Here is a 6,387-nt window from a genome sequence, read left to right on the forward strand (position 1 = left end):
CTGAGCAACTGGAGACTCCTCTTTTGAATGCTTTTTGAAACAAAATATACATACACATTTATAGAGTAAAAGTCAGGGTACCATTTAGGCTTTGGGCAAGATCTCAGGGTTGCAAAGTTTGGGCATCCCTTTTATGCTCTGTATAGCGTATAAGTGAATTGAGCCTTCAATGCTAGTGCTTCAAGCACACACCTATTCCAACAGCAGGACTCTACTTAGAATCAAGTTAGCTGTTGAGATGGCGTGCCAAAAGCACAAACGGGGTGATAGTCTTCAATGTTCCAGCAGTGATACAGACAACAGTGGGATAGGGATGGGAAATAGTACTTCAATTTAGATCATGAGTCAAATCAGCACTTCAAAACGCACATAGTTTGAAAAACAATACTGTGAAATGTAGGCCTCATCCAGTCTTGAACAGAAATTTACGTTGGGGTTTCCAACAAAACAATCAGAAATTTAAAAAGTTAAATAGAACTGTGTCAGCCACAATCCCTTCGACGGAGAAATCAGCATTGATGCATATGGCACATTTACCTTCATGATTTGATATTTCACTAGCTAGTGGATTCACCCTGGCCTGGCGCAAAAATTGAAAACTAGCTGCAGCACCAGTCCCCCTTAGTTGTGATTTCAGATACTGAGAATAACATGAAGTCAGTCAACTGTGAAAATGTCACTCTCAGTAGCAGATTGTTTGAGTTTTGCATGATGTTGCACAGCTCAGCAACACAGGTGTTAGTCTGAATTATCCTCTCCATGTTTCAAATAATTGAGTTCTCTGAAACAGGTGCTCAGTTTTAAAACCCACTTTTGAAGAAAATAAGCCATTTACTTTTAACAAGGTGGGGTGGGTGGAAATGGGAGAGAGAATTGTAGGCACTTTTAAAATCTGTTTTCCTGATACTGCAGGACTAAAACATTTATCTAACCCAGTAGTTCTCAAACTTCCTGATCTAGCATAACATCTAAAATTCAGACTACTTGGCATGCCACCTTCAGAATTACAGTAAGTGTAGTTATAATGGATTCTTATTCTGATAAGCCAGGCTGCACACCACCGATCGTGTCCCACAAGCAAACGTGGGTACATGGTTTGAGAAACTCCCAATTTAATCTGAATATACGAATATAAAGCCTACCCCAGCTTCCAATTAAGTCAATAGCAGATCTTCCAAAGGCTTTAATGACGACAACATTGAGTCCATAGTGTTTGAAATCTTTTCAAAGTTCAATACCGGGTGGTGGGGAATTTAGTTAGGTTGTTGCAGGGGAGGGAGTCTAAGTCTAGTAGTTAGAGCAGACGTGGGCAAGCTACGGCCCGCGGGACCATCCTGCCCAGTCCTTGAGCTCCCGGCCGGGGAGGCTAGTCCCCGGTCCCTCCCCTCTGCCCCCCCTTCCTCACAGCCTCAGCACGCTGTGCCGTCGGCGCTCTGGCTCGCTGCTCCTGCCGGGCAGGGCAGCGGTGTGGCTACGAGCTTCTGCCGCTCTGAGAGGCCTGTTAAGGGGGCGGAGAGGCATTGGATAAGGGGCAGAGGTCCAGGGGGGCAATCAGGGGAGAGGGGGTGGTTGGATGGGGCGGAGGTTCGGGGGGGGCAGTCAGGGGATGGGGAGCAGGGGGGTTGGATAGGAGGTGGGGTCCCGGGGGCCGGTTAGGGGCAGGAGTGTGGTCCCGGGGGGCAGTTAGGGGACAAGGAGCAGGGTTGGGTCAGGGGTTCTGAGGGGGGCAATCAGAGGGCAAGAAGTTGGAGGGGGTGGAGTCCAGGCTGTTTGGGGAGGCACAGCCTTCCCTACCTGGCCCTCCATAAAGTTTCAGAACCCTGATGTGGCTCTCGGGCCAAAAAGTTTGCCCACTCCTGGGTTAGAGAGAAAGGAAGTCAGTAGAGGCAGGGGCAGAACTGGACATCTCATTACATATTCTGTGCATATTTACAGTTTAAGGAGTACAACTTGGCTCAGAACTTTTGGAAATATTAATTTCTGTAAAGTGCTTATGATTCTTTGCTAAAATGCTATAAAAGCAGAGAAATTTTTTCCAGCACTCTTTATTGCTTTTGGGATGGCAAAGCATCAAGAACAGCATCAAATTACAAAGACAAAGCAAACCATATATTTACCACGAGGTGAGAATCCAGCAGAGCTAGGTTGCTGTACCTGGGTGAAACCAGATGACTCCCTACCACAGGAATGAAGTGCTGAATAAGTCTGCTAAAAACCAATACCATCAGCCAATCCTCTGAATCACCAATAAACCAAGTAACTGGAAACTAACCTCAACCCATTGCAGCAAAACCCATGTCATGTCCTAGGCATGCAATGATGTCGAAACATCCTAACACCTGAAGACAGGATCTAGGAGCCTCATTAAATTGATTTGGTATTAAACTACAGTAAAACTTTCCAACCTTGTGTGCAACAGCCGGTGAGCTTTGATCATGAGAAAGTGAACTATTGCCTTAGGAGCTTGGATAGCATGCAGCATCTGAACTGATGACCACCACCTGACTAAGAACAGCACTTCTTTATTACAACAGCTAATGATAGGTTTCATTAGTAGAAGTCATCAGTGCCAACTAGAGAGGGAAGTAAAATTATAATATATAAGAAAACATTTCCTTCATTGAGTATTTAAGCATTATTTTTATATTTCCCTTCAGATAATGGATGCCTGTTGGGGTTTTATTTTAAGTCTTATTCAGAAGAATGTATCTGATACCTTTACAGAAGAAAGAAGTGTTCTATCGAGCATGGACAAGCCAGATTCCTTTTGGTCATGAGCGCAGGAAATTTGATAGAGGGCAGAAAACAATGAATTCTTTTGAGTTCTTATCTTGTTTAGTTTCTCGATTAATCTCCGTTACTAACTGTTGCAGTTTGTATTCCACATTCTGTGCCAGAGAAAAATCTTTGGTCCAAGTACTAACCTGGAACCATATTTGTATCTTATATTGGGAAACTGGCAAGTCCTACGTTGCAGGACAAAATTAATTTGGTACAGAACAGTGGTCTGTCTGGTATCTGGACACTGGCCATGGCCAACATCTGATGCTTCAGAGGAAAGAAAGCCTCTTTTTAGGAGACAATGAGAAGTATGACACCGTTAGATCTAACGGTGCTGTTTCCTGTGTCTTAGTCTGGACAACGATAACAGAATGATCAGTTCCACTCTCTTTATAATCAAATACACTTTCAGGTTTTAAATGCTGCAATTATTGCCATGGATGCCAGAGGACTGTTTCCTTAACAACTTTTCCAATGACATTGTCTAAATATTAAGGGCAGTGTTTTTGTTGGCTTTTTTGGTTTTTTAAAAATAAAGTAACTGCGTTTGTTATTTAAGTCTAAATTTAGTATCCTTTTAAACCTCTGTTTTAGTTTCTCCCACTTCTTTACAATTGGCATAGTGCTTACCTACCTACCTGACAGGGGTGCCACAAAGTGTAAAATTACCATTGCTGCAATGTGATCTGCATTGACAGACCCTTTCAGCCATATACATTAGATTTCATGATCAGGCCAAAGTTTGTAATGTACAGAAGACAAAAAGTGTGATATAGGAATAATTCAGCTCTTATTGTTTCGACTAAGGATTTAAGATTTCCCTTTCAGAAACTAATGACCCTTATGAAAATCCTGTATAATTCAAAACCGGTTCTACAGACATTCAATTCCATTCTATTTAAGCTCTTATACCACCATCCTTATCAGCCCAGTAGCCAAGCCCCTTCCAGTAGTGCAGTAAGTGATAAAATTAACTTCTAAAAACATATAATACTTAAAAGAGAATGAGATCCTTTAAAGTAGGCTCGTTACAAAATCCTATAGAATCATTTATTGTCTACTAAGTTCTGGTAGACTTTTCCCACAGTGGAAAGCATATTTCAACTCCCAATTAGTTATCTAGCTTGGTTTACAGGAGAGTTAGCATATATAATGTAGAGCATTTCTGTTTACTTTTTGTTAACAGCCAGCTTGATAGAACACATACAAATAAATTGGTTAGTCTCTAAGGTGCCACAAGTACCCTTTTTCTTTTTGCGAATACAGACTAACACGGCTGCTACTCTGAAACCATACAAATAATTAATGTTTGAACGTACAGTGTGGCTTTTGTATTAAAGATATCTTCGAGTTTATAAGCAGTCTCAGCAATTACCAAGTTAGCATTCAGTACAAGAGACTTTCAGAGCAATTATGAAACCATTCAGTTGCTCACTGTTCCCCCTTCATTTACAGAAAGCTAAGCAAATTAGACTATATTTGCATGCCATTAGTTTTGTGGTTTTACATTGTTTCAGAATTACCAGGAACGGATGGTTTTAGTGCAATTTTTATTACTGAGTCACTAGGTTAGCAAAATAAACCCTGTTTTTAGACTAGGATAACGGGGTACCTTGAAGGAAGTTAGCTGTAAAGAGCTAAACTCCCACAACCTGGATATTTTTACCATCAAATGCAAAGGTTCAGAGCATGATAAGTCGTTTCTGGACACGCTCAACATGTCATAGCCAGAATAGCAAACTCTTTTCACCTTGACACAGCAGAAAGAAGCTGGCCACTGTACAAAAGGACGCTCACCTTTACTGGACACTTGAAATAACTCCTTCACCACATAGCAGTAACCATGTTTCTAGCTCAATATTTTTAATTAAGTATATTAATTATTTCTGTCTCCAGCACCTTGATTGTGTTTATACTTCTGTCAGTCTTCAGTTTCTCCTACCCTACAGGAGATCTGTTTGTTTTGCATATGCAGAAAACACAGCTTCAGAGTTTAACTACTAGATTGATACGAGGTTATAGTGATAAATAGCCACAATACTGTAGCTCTTTCACTAGCTAGACGTCTTACCACACCCCCATTAATATCTATCGAAGAAAAATAAATATTTGCCAAACCATATGAACATATCTGACAACATTTAGCACCTGTATAGGTAATAAAGAGAGGAACAGCATGGAAGCATTGTTTTCTCTCTCTCTCTCCTGGCTGTATCAACTCTGTGCCAAGAGGAAACACAAACATGCTGTTGTGTCTACAATACTCAAAAGACACCCCCGAATTGGGCGTTAAGGCTCAGCTGGGTGGATCTCCTTCTTCCATACAAACACATTAGCTTCTGCAACCACCTACCGGGCAATTTAAGGAGAGTGTAGCTCAGAAAACTGGCTAAGAGCCGTTTCTGGAACACCAATGTAAGTTAGCTAACTGGGAACTAGCGGGGGGAGAGGGGAGAGGAAAGCAGTTTAACTGCACACAGCTCTCTCTGCAGCCAGTGCCCTGACTCCGGAGTCGCCCCCCGCCGGGCAATGCAGCAGCAGCAGCCCCTGCTCCGGACACTCGCTTGTTTTGCAGCGCACCTGAGACCAGGGACGGGATTTGTGCCTCCTACGCGTCTCATTCCTCCGCTTTCACACCCGCCCTGGGTGGGTCTCTTCCTCCCCCCGCGCACCCCGCAAACCCCAAAGCTCCTGGGCTGCCGCTCTCCGCCTCTGAGGCAGGGCACTGCGCGTATTTCCTGCCTGCCCGGCCAAGGTCCTACTGCACAGGACCTTTCCGCCTCCCAGTCAACCCCGCACCCCAGCCTCTCGGTCAAGCCCGCGCTCGCCCCGGGGCTGGTGCCCAGAGAACGCGTTACCTCCCCCCGGCCAGCTGCTTCCCCGGCCGCCGCCGCCGGCTCTGCGTGGGGAGAGGTGCGCGCCTCGCCCAGGACAGGAGCCGCCTGGCCCTTCGCACCAATGGGAGAAGAGCCTCTCTGCAGGGAGGGGAGGTTCCCTCTGCCGCGCCCTCTCTCACGCCAGAGACCTGCTCAGGCTGCGTGCCGTGCGCTGGTCTCTACCCCTGCCTATCCCTCCCTTCCCCAGTCACCCTCCCCCTCCATTCCCTTCCCCAGTCACCTTTCCGCTTTCCTTCCCCTGCTCCTTCCCTCTCCCCCTGCCTGTGCCTCCATTCTCTTCCCCAGTCACCCTTCCGCTTTCCTTCCCCTGCTCCTTCCCTCTCCCCCTGCCTATCCCTCCATTCCCTTCCCCAGTCACCCTTCCACTTTCCTCCCCCTGCTCCTTCCCTCTCCCCTGCCTATCCCTCCCTTCCCCAGTCACCCTCCCCCTTCCTTCACTCTCCCCTGCCTGTCCCTCCATTCCCTTCCCAGTCACCCTCCCCCTTCCTTCACTCTCCCCTGCCTGTCCCTCCATTCCCTTCCCCAGTCACCCTCCCACTGCCCTTCTTCCCTCCCCTTGTTCTCTCCATTTGCACAGGGCAGACTCCAAATGCTCTGTGCAGGAGAGGGGCTCCCTTCAGTGTATCCTTGTCCTGGAGGGCAGGCCCCAGGAGTCCAGAGTGGGGGCACTCCCGCCCGTGGGTGTTTCACTGCCCTGTGGCATTCAACT

General features: G+C 45.9%; 1 protein-coding gene across 19 annotated transcripts in view; it reads right to left on the reverse strand.

Moving 5' to 3' along the window:
• SYTL2 (synaptotagmin like 2) overlaps window positions 1-5,866 on the reverse strand; it is an 85,030-nt gene extending 79,164 nt beyond the window's left edge. For 11 of the 19 annotated variants that reach the window (XM_043528424.1, XM_043528475.1, XM_043528469.1 and 8 more), the window contains exon 1: window positions 5,640-5,805. The gene's annotated coding sequence lies outside the window, so the exon portion shown is untranslated. Of the gene's footprint in view, window positions 1-5,134 lie in introns of all 19 variants that reach the window. The other 8 variants (XM_043528426.1, XM_043528413.1, XM_043528455.1 and 5 more) reach the window with 6 other exon arrangements.
• Between the last annotated feature and the right edge of the window lie 521 nt (window positions 5,867-6,387).

The sequence above is a fragment of the Chelonia mydas genome, chromosome 1, assembly GCF_015237465.2.
Source record: "Chelonia mydas isolate rCheMyd1 chromosome 1, rCheMyd1.pri.v2, whole genome shotgun sequence".
NCBI lineage: Eukaryota > Metazoa > Chordata > Testudines > Cheloniidae > Chelonia > Chelonia mydas.